At 37.9% G+C, this 13,080-nt stretch overlaps 1 pseudogene; it reads left to right on the top strand.

The window, feature by feature from the left end:
- Positions 1–4,733: 4,733 nt before the first annotated feature.
- On the top strand, positions 4,734–6,653 carry LOC105986949 (annotated as a pseudogene).
- The last annotated feature ends 6,427 nt before the right edge of the window (positions 6,654–13,080 follow it).

The following is a 13,080-nucleotide window of genomic DNA, read 5'->3' as shown; positions in this document are numbered from 1 at the left end:
GAGGAGAGAAAATTAAATTGAAAGAGGTCCACAATTGGACAAATTCAGAAATCCAAAATGTACTAAAATAATTTATACAGCAAAAAGACAAATGGGCATCGATTTGCTTTGTGCCCTTACAAACAGATTCTGAGTTCAAGTTAACATTTGCTGAAATGCACCAGTTGGAAAATTTTCATAGATTTAATCAATATTTGGGTTCAAATTACAGTTATACCTAGGGACTCATTAAGTTTAAGCGAGGCACCTCCTATAATCTTAAGAAATAGAAGATACATTGGTATGCCTCATTTTGACCATCATAATTATAATTTGGCATAAATTACTCCTGGGGTATAGAACTCATTATCTTAAAATACCCTTTAGTGGGCATGGCCAGCCCAGTCCAGTGAATAATAAATTACAGTTAAATTAAATTTTTGGCACTTAAAAATTGGCTCAATTGAATGATATACCGCAGATATCCTTGATTAAAAAAAGAGTAAATATGAGCCAATGTAACTTAAAACAATGCCTTCAAGAATTTAAACTTATTATATAAGACCTAACTAGTGAATGAGTAACCATTTGCATTGCTTTTCAATTTAACGTCCAAGTATGGTCTGTTCTTAAACCAAAAAAGAATGAACAAGCGCCTCACAACAACTGCAACCTCAATGCAGTAGTGTCATCCACTAAGGTCCTTATATCAAGTACCTATTACTATTAGAATTACTGACAGTGACCAGTAAATATTTTGTCATTGTCGTTTTGGATAATATGTTCTCTTCAATGTATATTTTAACAATCGCTCTGTTTCAGTTGGCCTTTCCCTTCTAAAAGGCACAATAGGCCTTGCCATTGCACATAAATCTTTTAGACATTCCTAACTATAGAAGCTTTAGCCACTTCCTGTCAGGTATTCTGATGTCTCTAGATCACCAATGATGACCATAAGTTGTCCATAGGCTTCTGATACAAGAAGTGATGCCTTTTAGCCCTGTATTACTCACTATTAGGGTGAAAATTGCTGACAACATATTGGCTTTCCTAAAAATCAAGACCATCATAACCCCTGTACCTATGACCTTCTATGCACAACTTTTCATTATGCCTTGGGTCATAGAATCAGGACTCCATAGGCAAAACAAAACTACCGAGCACTCACTGCTACTTAATGGAGCCAAACATGGACCTTTTAGCTGGTCCCGTCTGCAGAAAGGTGCTAGACTCCCCAACTCTCAAAATAATATACAAAAATCATTTGTTTTATTCTACCTTTACTAAAATTTCACACATTAAATGGTGAAATGGGAACTGAAAATAGAATATAAACAGAAACAGATTAACCTAAAATATTTTAAGTAAATATTTAACTTAAACACTTTGAGGGTTGGGGATAGAGGTAGAAATAATTGAAGAAATATGTTAATATAGTATTTTGAATGTTAGAAAGCAATTATAATCAAATACTTTACTGTACTTAGTAGGTATGTTTCTATGCATTGGTATGGGTTAATAATTCTGAAGTTGCATTAGAAATGAACAAATATATACATATATCTATTGGAAAATGAATGTCAGGCTCCTTGGTGGCAGAGAATATGCTTACAAAATGGAAAGAAAGAAGGCTAGTATGTAGCCTGTGGTATTGGATTTGGTCATTATGACCTCATAGTTTTTGATATGTATATTATTTGCATATTTTTCTGATAAGGTGTAGTAGTAACAATGCTCAAACAGCAATAAATAAATCTAATGCTTATATTTTGGCATGCAAATACTTTTCCTCAGTTAGGAGGCCAGCCAACTTGGAAAAATAGGTAATTCCAGGGCTGGGACAGGGAAAATGTCTTATGGCATCCAAAAACAAGTTTTAGATACTCAGAATATGATAGGCACCTAGCGAAAGGACCAAATCTTCTTGAAATGATGTCCACTACCAAAATATGACAAATAGATACACTCTCTTCATGTCCAGTGAGAAAAATAGGTACTGATAGCAATGAATTATAATCCATAGGCCAAAAAAATGTTCATGAATATATGCTAAACTAAGCAAAGCATTTTAGTTTAAATATGTAAGAGAAACAAGAGATATATGTTTTGAGCAAGAATCATGAATGGATATTAAATCCGAAAAGTGAAATTATGAGCTAAAGGATTTCTACATATGTATCTTTCCCCAGATACACATTCTAATACAAAGAAAGTAATAAAAGGTATTAATGGCAAATTATTACATAACTTTTCAGTGAAGAAATCTGTCAGAGTTCTCCTTAACAAAGTAATCAAAGTTAACATTAAGAGCAGTATCATATGTGTTTAATATGTCAGTTATATTATAAAGAAAATGGCATCATTTCTGTGGGATTCTTGCACAAAATGTATAACCTAAATCCACTAATGAGATATCATCAGAAAAACCCAAATTGAGAGACATTCTAAAAATAACTGACCTATACTTGCTTAAAAACTCACATCTAGACAGTGATTGAAAAAAAAACATAAAAAATTTAAAGGAATCTAAAAAGATACAACAATTCAATGTAATGTGTGACCCTGGATTAGAATATGGGCTAGATTTTCTTTGCTATAAAGATCACTAGTTGCAACAATAGATAAGATTGGTGCATATAATAAAAAGCATTGTATCAATGTTACTTTCTGTTTTTGATAATTTTTCTGGTTACATAAGAGAATGTCATTATTATAAAATGTTTTATTATTTTGTATTCCTTTAACATATCAACAACTTAATTTAAAATGTTGCAGTCAAATACAAATAACAGACAGAAAGCAAATGTGGCAAAATGTTAACATTTGGGTAATTCTAGGTGTTGAGGTATATAAAGTATATACCATTACATAAGTTTGACATTGCAGAAACAAAAGGTTGAAGGAAACCACCTCAGAATAAACCAAGCTAAGATGTACAAAGCCTTTTATGGAAAATGATAACATTTTACTGAGCAGTACTATCTAAATACATTCATATATATATATATATATATATATATATGATGAAATTAAGCTGGGTGCTGCTGCTTCTTGCCTATAATCTTAGCTGCTCAAGAGACTAAGATTTGAGGATCTCAGTTTGAAGCCAACTGGGCAGACAAATTTGAGAAACATTTATCTCCAATTCACCAGCAAATAGCTAAAAGTAGAGGTGTGGCTCAAGTGGTAGAGGACCACCCTTAAACCAAAGAACCAAGCAAAAAACTGAGGCACTGATTTCAATACCTATTACTAGCACAACTATTTTTGCCAGTCCTGGGACTTGAACTCGGCCTGGGCACTATCCCTGAACTTCTTTTGCTCAGGCTAGCACTCTACCACTTGAGCTACAGTGCCACTCCCAACATTTTCTGTATATGTAGTGCTGAGGAATTGAACCCAGGGCTTCATGCATGCTAGGCAAGCATTCTACCACTAAGCTACATTCCAAGCCCAGCACAAACTTTTAAAAGATTAGATAAACATTATTCAGAAGACTAAGCTCACTTGCATGGTGGTACACCTATAGACCCAGCACCCAGAATGCTAATGCTAAGAGTTTCAGACACCCCCCTCCCCGGGGTCAAATAGACTGTCTCTAAAACACAAAACAAAACAAAATTAGAAAACTCATTATAAAGCCATCCATTCCTTCTAAAACAGATATGATGCAATCCCTATCAACTCCCTACCCCTTTGCAAGTAGATTACAAATATAGCATGAAGAACAAAATTATACTTTTACAGAATAAGTAATTATGTTCACGACCTTGGGATAGCAGAAAACCTCCTAAATAGTACACAAAATCATTAACCATAAAATTTAAAAAGTTGATGACTTTGACCACATTAAAATTAAGATATGAGAGACAGGGAAGAAGGAAGAAAATGAGACAGAATAAGGAGGATTAGAGAAAGGAAATGAGATCTCAAAGTTCTAGAATTGGAAGCATACATGGAAGTCTAGACAAATAAGAAAAATAGACACAAAATCATAGACATTTCTCAAAAATGGAAATTTTCACAGCCCCAAATAATGAAATTCTCCTAAGCTTTATCAGAGATATCACCATATAGACATGAAAATGTCTACATTAAAAAACTAACAATACTAACTTTGGCAGGGAGGGATGTGGAGAAATAACAATTCTGATACACTGGTAGTGTAGGTATAATTTGATTTAACTACATTAAAATTGTATTATCTAATAAAATTTAAGCCAATGCATTTACCACAACCTAGAAATTCTACTTGTAAATACCCTTCCAAGAGAAATATGCACATATGTTCATAAAAAAGACACAGAAGAGTGTCCTTAGAAACATATTAATAGTGCAGTGTGTAAGGACCTATGCTCAATCTCCTGCACTGAAAAAGAAATTGTTGGGAACATTTCAAATTTTTTAAAGAAACGCTGACTGTAATGCAAAGTATAATGCTTTGTTGTTCTTTTATTGTCTACTAGCTGTATATTAACTTTAGACTTAGTATATGGACTCAAAGAATCTAAAATTCTACATTTTTCCATTATACCATCCTTCTTTCCTAAAATCATGTTAGAAATTATGGATTCTCCAAGCTCTCCCAAGTACAGACCTGACAAATGAATTTGGCTCTTGAGTATATTTTACAGTTGTCATATCTTCTCTTACTTCCCTTATTGTGAAGGTCTGTCTCCTTGTTACCACATTTGAAAGTTCTTTCAATATTGCTTTCTAAATAGTTGATTTCTCCTTTTGACTCCTGAGTTATAATGGCTGACAGGTAACAATCTTCCTCCCATCTTTCCCCAGAAGTTAATCACCTTCTTCCCCTTACCCCAGGAAGAAGAGTAGCAAAAACTTTGGTTTTATACTTGTAAAGGTTCTTGACTAGGATCAAAAGGATTAAACTAAGAAGACAAGCTAATGATTAAAGTGAGCATTAGGGATAATATTTCTTTGCTTCTATTCCTAGCAGTACTGTACTAGAATGTGATTGGTCCAAATTAACACCAGTTTCTAGCTGTGAAAATAGAGAGGCAGGGCTGGGAAGGTGGCTCAGTGGTAGAGCACTTGCCTTGCATGCATGAGGCCCTGGGTTCGATTCCTCAGCACCACATAAGCAAAAAAGAAAAAAGCCGGAAGCCGGAAGTGGCGCTGTGGCTAAAGTTGTAGAGTGCTAGCCTTGAGAGCTGAGGGACAGCACCCAGGCCCAGAGTTCAAGCTCCACGACCGGACCCAAACACAAAAACAAACAAACAAAAAAAGAACAGAGAGGCAAATATGTCTGGGCTTACAAATTACTTGGGGAAAATGTTTCTGTTGGTACCATAAGGGTGACTAACTAAAGAAGTCTGGGAATTTTTATAAATAAAATAACCATGAATCTGCTTGTAAACACCATGCCATTCCACAATATCATTTCTTTTTTTAGCTAGTTTTTTTTTAAAGACCAGATTGCTTTTTATCACTGAACAGATGCAGGCGTGGCTGGGAATAGGAGTGGAAATGAATTATAAGAGATGTGTAAGGTACAAGTCTCATCTTTGAATTCTTAGCATTCTACTGGGGAGAGAAAATATTCACTCAGAATTGAAAAGAGTGGTAGCAAATCAGTGAAAATTTCCCACTCATTTTTTGTTTTGTTTTGTTGTTTGCCAAAGGTGAGGCTAACCTTTGAAGATGAAAGAAGATATTTTGTGTAGGTATTTAATGATGAAAAGTGAAGACACTATTTGGGTGTGGTGGCATACTCCTGAAATGCTAACAATCCCGGAGTCTGAGGCAAGAAGATTGCAAGTTCCAAGTCAACCTGAGCCACATAGCAACTTTGGGGCCAGCCATAGATAGCTACAGCTACATAGCAAGACCCAAACAAAAGCAACAACAAAAATGACATTGCTTAGGTCTGAAGGCCAATAGATTTTCTTTAGACACCCTTCTGGCAGGTTGTATTCTCTCTGTGTCTTTTTGCCTCTGTCTCTGTCTCTCTGTCTCTGTCTGTCTGTCTCTGTCTGTCTGTCTGTCTGTCTGTCTGTCTGTCTGTCTGTCTCTCTCTCTCTCTCTCTCAGTACTAAGGTTTAACTCTGGTCCTTATGCTTGTAAGAAAGGTGCTTTAGAGGGGCTGGGAAGGTGGCTCAGTGGTAGAGCGCTTGCCTTGCATGCCTGAGGCCCTGGGTTCGATTCCTCAGCACCACATAAGCAAAAAGAAAAAAGCCGGAAGTGGCGCTGTGGCTCAAGTGGTAGAGCGCTAGCCTTGAGCTGAAGAGCTGAGGGACAGTGCCCAGGCCCAGAGTTCAGGCCCCACGACTGGACCAAAAAAAAAAAAAAGAAAGGTGCTTTAGAGACTGACGTTTCATTGCTTCTCCGGAGGTGCATTGCTGGGATGGTGCTGGCGTGGGCCTGGAAACAAATGTCCTGGTTCTACTACCAATACCTGTTGCTCACGGCATTTTACATGCTGGAGCCCTGGGAACGGACTGTGTTCAATTCTATGCTGTTGTGGGGATGGCGCTCTACACTGGGTACGTGTTTGTGCCCCAGCACATCATGGCTATTCTGCACTACTTTGACATTGTACAATGACCACGACAAGACCAGGATCTAGAGGTTCCGTGGGAGAAGACACACTCTACAAAGTTGGAATAAGATTTGATCTGATGCCACAAGAAACTCTACTGGACATCAACATCACCAACCTTCACAATACAAAGACTAAATTTCTGTGAGTAGAACAGGAAAAATCATCCTGACTCATGTTGTGTTCTTTATTTTTAATTTTAAAAGAAGCTCTTGTATAGTAGCCTTTGTCTATTTTAACGTTGTAGTCATTTGTACTTTGGAATCAGTATTTTCTTAACCTTTGTGACTATTTCAGTAAGACCCTGTGAAAGCTTTTCTTAATGTAACCTTAAGTACATTTTAATTGCCTTTTATTTTTGAAATCCAAGGTCATTAGTTGGGTTCTATTGTTCTTGCAATTGTAATGGCATATACACATGCCTGGACATATTTCTACTCTTGACCAAAGTTTGGTAAGAAACAATACAAGATTTGGGGCAGGGGGAGAGGGAGGGAGGATATTTTACACAAAAGACTTACCTGTAAGCTTGAACTCAAGAGTTCAGTTTTAGCTATCTAATTCTTAACAGCTTTTGCTTTAGAACTACTAAAGTGTTTCTTAGCAATGAAAAAGAAAAAGATCTTGCCAAAATTAATATAAAGAACATTTCACCTTTTAAATATTTAATTCTTATGTGGATTTACTTCCATGAGACTTTAATGCTGGTTCTGTGACAGAGGTTGGTTAAGTAGATTTATTCAGGGATGCTTAGCTACAAAGTAGAGTTTTGACTAGAAGGGGATCAGTTTCCATGGAGATACTATTAACAGTGTATGTTCTTCCTGAAATTTAGTTCCATGATTTTAACAGGTGCTGCGAATGTATTTGTACATTGTGATGTAATGAGATGAATTGTTTTAAAAAAGAAGTATAAACTTGGTTCAAATCCTTGCACTGTTTGTATTTTTTTAAAGATTTTTATTCCTTAGATGTAAAGTGACTACCTAATTTTTTATGTAAACTCATTAAATTCAAAAAGGGAAAAAAAGAAAGGTGCTTTATCACTGAACCATGCTTCTGGTTATTTTTGAAATAAGGTCTCACTTTTCTGCCCAGGCCCATTCTTGGACCACAATCCACCTATTTTGTATTTCCTGTCCCAGCTGTATAACAGGTACATGTCATATTATTGATATCATAACATATATGATATCATAACAGGTACATATCATGCCCAGCCTCTTCCATTGAGATGGAATGTTGAGGTCTTTTATCCCTGAATTGTCCTGTAACCATAATCTTTCTGTTCTCTTTCTCTTACAAAGTTGGGATGACTGGCACAAAGTATCACATCCAGCTATTGGTTGAGGAGTCTTTTGTGTATACCTGAGTTGTCCTTGACCTGTAATTCACCCAATCTCAACCCAAGCAATCAAAGATTACAAGTATGAACCACTGGCATCCATCTTTTTCTCTTTAAGAATGACCCTACTGCCAATCACTGGTGGCTCAGGCCTCCAAACTTAACTACTCAGGAGGCTGAGATCCAGAGGATGATGGTTCAATACTATCCTGGGAGAAGTGGCGCTGTAGCTCAAGTGGTAGAGCGCTCGCCTTTAGCTGAAGAGCTCATGGACAGCGCCCAGGCCCAGAGTTCAAACCCCACAACCAACAAAAAAATGAAGCTGTTTTTGGGGGCTGGGAAGGTGACTCAGTCGTAGAGTGCTTGTCTTGCATGCATGAAGCCCTGGGTTCAATTCCTCAGCACCACATAAGCAGAAAAAGCCGGAAGTGGTGTTATGGCTCAAGTGGTAGAGCGCTAGCCTTGAGCTAAAGAGCTGAGGGACAGCACCCAGGCCTAGAGTTCAGGCCCTATGACCACCACCACCAACAAAAACTATCCTGGGCAGCCGGGCGCTGGTGGCTCACGCCTGTAATCCTAGCTACTCAGGAAGCTGAGATCTGAGGATCGCGGTTCAAAGCCAGCCCGGGCAGGAAAGACCGTGAGACTCCTATCTCCAATAAACCACCAGAAAACCGGAAGTGGCGCTGTAGCTCAAGTGGTAGAGCGCTCGCCTTTAGCTGAAGAGCTCATGGACAGCGCCCAGGCCCAGAGTTCAAGCCCCACGACCGACAAAAAAAAAAAAAAAAAAAAACTATCCTGGTAAGAAAATCTCCCAAGACACCCTCTCATATTAACCAGTAAAATTTTTGGACTAGAGGCATGGCTCAAGTAGTAGAGCACCAGCTGTATGCAAAGCAAGCTGAGCAAGGGCACAAAGCCATAAGTTCAAACCATGATGTTAGCATAGAAAAAGAAAAAGGAAAAAAGAATGACTCTGCTAATGTCACATAGAATTTGTTCTTTTAAGTCATTATCAGATCCTAGAAACCTCATTTTATTTTCCTGACCCTATCACCAGTGTCGCTTCCTATCTTCAAAGTAATAGGACTCTACTTGTTGGACAGTGTTTTATATCTTAGCTGCTTCACAAGTTTAGATTGACCTTTCACCTAGTTTAGGGCCCCAGGGTGAAGTCTGATTCCATCAAAGAAAACTGGTAAGGAATGTGAGCTTGTGTGACAGCGTCTAACTCAGTGGGCCAGTAGAGATCAAATGAATAAAATGGGGATCATTTTTTCTTCTAGATATTGTACTTTCCAGTAATTTATACCGTTTGTTTATTTAATATTTGTCTCCTCAACTAAAGGACAAACTCAGTGAGGGTGGTGATCATGCTGGATTCTCAGCACTTCACACAGGATCTGACATATATGTGTTATATATTCGTTAAATGAATTGAATAAATTAGTTAATTTGGACTCAAATTCTGACAGAATGTGATTAGGAATGAACAAATTAGTGGGTAAAAGTGGTGAAAAATAAATTGAGATCTTTGTTGTGAGTTAGAGAATGATTACAGGAATAGAGTATGAAATGTAGAACAATAAGGTTGTTTAGTAATTGTGGTGAGAAAGATTGTGTATGAAATTAACGTTTGTCAATTGCCTATTTTTTATTTTTTTGTCAGTCATGGGGCTTGAACTCTGGGCCTGAGCACTGTCCCTCAGCTGTTTAGCTCAAAGCGAGCACTCTACCACTTGAGGTACAGTGCCACTTCCTTGCCTAGTATTTTAATAGGTGCAAATTCATTCACATTCCCAATTCTAGAGGTGAGTATTATTATGATACCCATTTTACAAAAAAAAATGAACCCAAGAGGTTGGATAATCTGCTCATGATCACTATTGTGTGACAATCTCCCACAGGTCTATTGTACTTTTGCCCATCTTGTAGCAGACACTTGCTAACAAATATTATTCTGCACTGTCTTTATAAAGCTATGTGAACAGCTCCAGAAGATAAAATGTCTTCCTCTGGAGGGTACTTAGAGAGTTCATCAAAAAAGATTCAGATTTATGCTGGACACTGGTAGCTCACTAGCTACACAGAAGGCTGCTATCTGAGGATCATGGTTCAGAGCCAGCACAGGCAGGAAAACCTGTAAGATGCTTATCTCCAATTAAGAACCAAAGAAAGCTAGAAATGGAGGAGTGGCTCAAGTGGCAGTATGCTACCTTGAGCAAAAAAGCTCAGTGATGGTGCTGTACAGGTACACAGGGGGGGGGAGGGGAGGGAGGGGGGGGAGGAGAGAGAAAGAGACAGTGAGACAGAGAGAGACAAAGACAGAGACAGAGACCGAGAGAGACAGAGGCAGACAGACAGACACAGAGACACATAGAGAGATTCAAATTCATTAAGCTCAATGTAACATTAATCATATCATATGCAGATGTTTCCTGGTCATTTTTGAGTGGCTCCTACAGGATTTCTGAGCAAAAGATGCTGGTATAAGAAACTGCCTGTATTTTGACTAGCACTATTACCATAAGAAATAAAGTTCCTTATCTCTCATTCTGGAGTCTCACGTCTTCTGCAAGCATCCAGGAATATGTATAGCAGGCTAACTTGTTAGCTTGAAAGCAATATATGATCTCAGAAGCTTCACAGTCTTCACAGTCACAGAGATGAAAAGTACGAGAATTGGACCCATATGTCTTACACTCTGAAACCCACATTCTTTTCTTAGAATGGCATTGCCTCAGGGTATTTGATATATCATAAGATGTGATTCTAGGCTGCATTTCCTCTCATATCTATGTGTCTTTAGACTGACTTCACTTTTTTGTGTGATAATATTTTTATTGTCAAGGTGTTGTCCGGAGGGTTTCAGTTACATAAGTAAGGTAATAAGTATATTTCTTGCCAAACTTGTTACCCCTTCCTCATTTTTCTCCTACTTTCCCTCCCCTACCCTCCTCATCCCCAAGATGTACAGATCATTTCCAACATGTTGTCTTGTGAATATCACTGTTGCATTGGTTCCCCCCTTGTCCTTTATGTCACCATTCTGCTGTTCCCCTTCCCTTCCCTAATTCAAATAAACGTACATACAATACCAGGGTACCAAAATCAAATACAGTGACAACAGGAGATATACCATAGGAGAAAGAACATACAAAAGAAAAAAAAATCACATAGCACATTAAAAACAACAACAACAAAGAAAAACCTTGTGTCCATGTCTTGGAGTTCATTTTGCTTAGCATCATCTTATATTGACCTCATTTTTTTTAATTGTGAAAATGCCATACAGAAGGGTTATAATTACATGGGCAAGGTAATGAATACATTTCTTATGAAGCATTGTTGCCTCCTCCTTTGTTTCCCCTTCCCATCCCTTCCCATCTCGCCCCTCCCCCCTCGCTCCCCCCATCCCCCCAACTCACCCCCCAGCCAAAGTTTTAAGGTTTGTTTTTTCAACCTAACATCATTGACCTCTTTTTTAAAAAAGTGTGACAAGGTGACGTCTTAGGCAAGAAAGAGGAGAAGAAGTTTAAACTATCTGAATTGTCTCACATTCTGTCTTCTAGGTTAATGGGAATCTTTAATGTATTATCTCATTTTCTTAGTCTTGTTATTTCCCAGGCAATAGTCAAGATTTTGCCAGATTCATATTAATGGAAATAATCTCCAGAGGATAAACTGGAACACCTTAGACACTTCATAAATAATCAGATAGTTCTAGCTTGATACTTCCCAAACTCTACATTAATAGACACCAGGACTTCTATATTTCTGCTGGGGCACCTGAATGGTAGGTAGTTTAGTTGGTATAAAATGACGTGATCCCAATGTCACATTTTCTAAATGCATTTCAAATTCCTAAAGTGACTGTGCAAAGCAATTTCAGTGGAGATTTCTAATCTCAGGAGTCCCAAGTATCCTCTTCATTTATTCGTTTTTACCTCCAACAATGTTATGGTACTCAACAATCATTTTCTCTATTTACTAAAGCTAGAGAAACAGTTGCCATCCTGAGATTAAAGTGAGGAACATCAGGAGACTATGAAGAAGTAAGGCCATTTTTATTTATCTTGTCCCCAGAGGACTATTCTAATGGAAGACATGATGATTTGTCTAGGACTTTCACCAGGATGAATACATGCCATCCTCATAAAAGCCCTTTGAAGACCTTGAGATCCAAATAGATTAAGTAATAGTCCAACATCACAGAGCAATAACAGCTCTGGATCTACATTTCCTTTCCTTACCCTAGGGTATACATACCAAGCTCAGAAGGCAGTTTCAAGAAGGCGGAAGTATAGGAACATTAGGGATGAAGATGATTTTATTCTGACAAATTCTGTCCAGAAGACAGAAAGTCAGTGGGGGCCCGCAGGGTAAATCCAATCTTAAACTCTGTAATGCTATGCTTCCTTCCACAAAGGGAGGGTTTAAGAATTATTTTTGCTATTTAAGGGCCAATATACTGTGAAGACATAGGGATTGGAAACCTTCCCACAGTCTTCTACCATCCCCTCCCTGAATCCCTCTAGTAGCTGTTGCTCATGTCTGAACAGAAGATGATTGTTTAACTTTTTCATTTCTGGGCATAAATTCACTAAGCTGGGCTCTCTTTGGGTTAGAACCAGAGTTTCTGGGGGGGGGGAAATCAGTTAAGAAAAGACCTAAGTTAACAGTTCCAACAGTCTGGCCTATACTGGAGATATAAAAGAGCAGGATTTAGAACCCATACACCTTTCAGAGGTAAGGAAGGTCTTGGAAGTAGGCTTCAAAACTTTGGAATGGAGATCAAGGAGTCAGTATTGTCAGCAAGCCCTCTGCATAGCTCTGTGAACAGTCAAGTTGAGGGTCTGTTGTATATTCTTTAAACTTCACTTAAATTATTGCCTAGCTCTGTGAACAGTCAAGTTGAGGGTCTGTTGTATATTCTTTAAACTTCACTTAAATTATTGCCTCTTTCTGGAGTACCCTTTTCTTCTTATTCTTTGTTTCATGAACACTTGCCCCATCCCTGGAGACCAAACTCAGATATAACTACCTTCATGAACATTTCTTTTTTTAATTGTGAAAATACTGTACAGAGGGGTTACAATTACATGGGTAAGATAATGAGTACATTTCTTATCAAGCATTGTTGCCTCCTCCTTTGTTTCCCCTTCCCATCCCTTCCCATCCTCCCCCGCTCCCC

Source organism: Dipodomys ordii, unplaced genomic scaffold, assembly GCF_000151885.1.
Source record: "Dipodomys ordii isolate 6190 unplaced genomic scaffold, Dord_2.0 Scaffold38, whole genome shotgun sequence".
NCBI lineage: Eukaryota > Metazoa > Chordata > Mammalia > Rodentia > Heteromyidae > Dipodomys > Dipodomys ordii.
The sequence above is the reverse complement of the archived record's forward strand: the minus strand, read 5'-3'. Positions and strand labels throughout refer to the sequence as shown.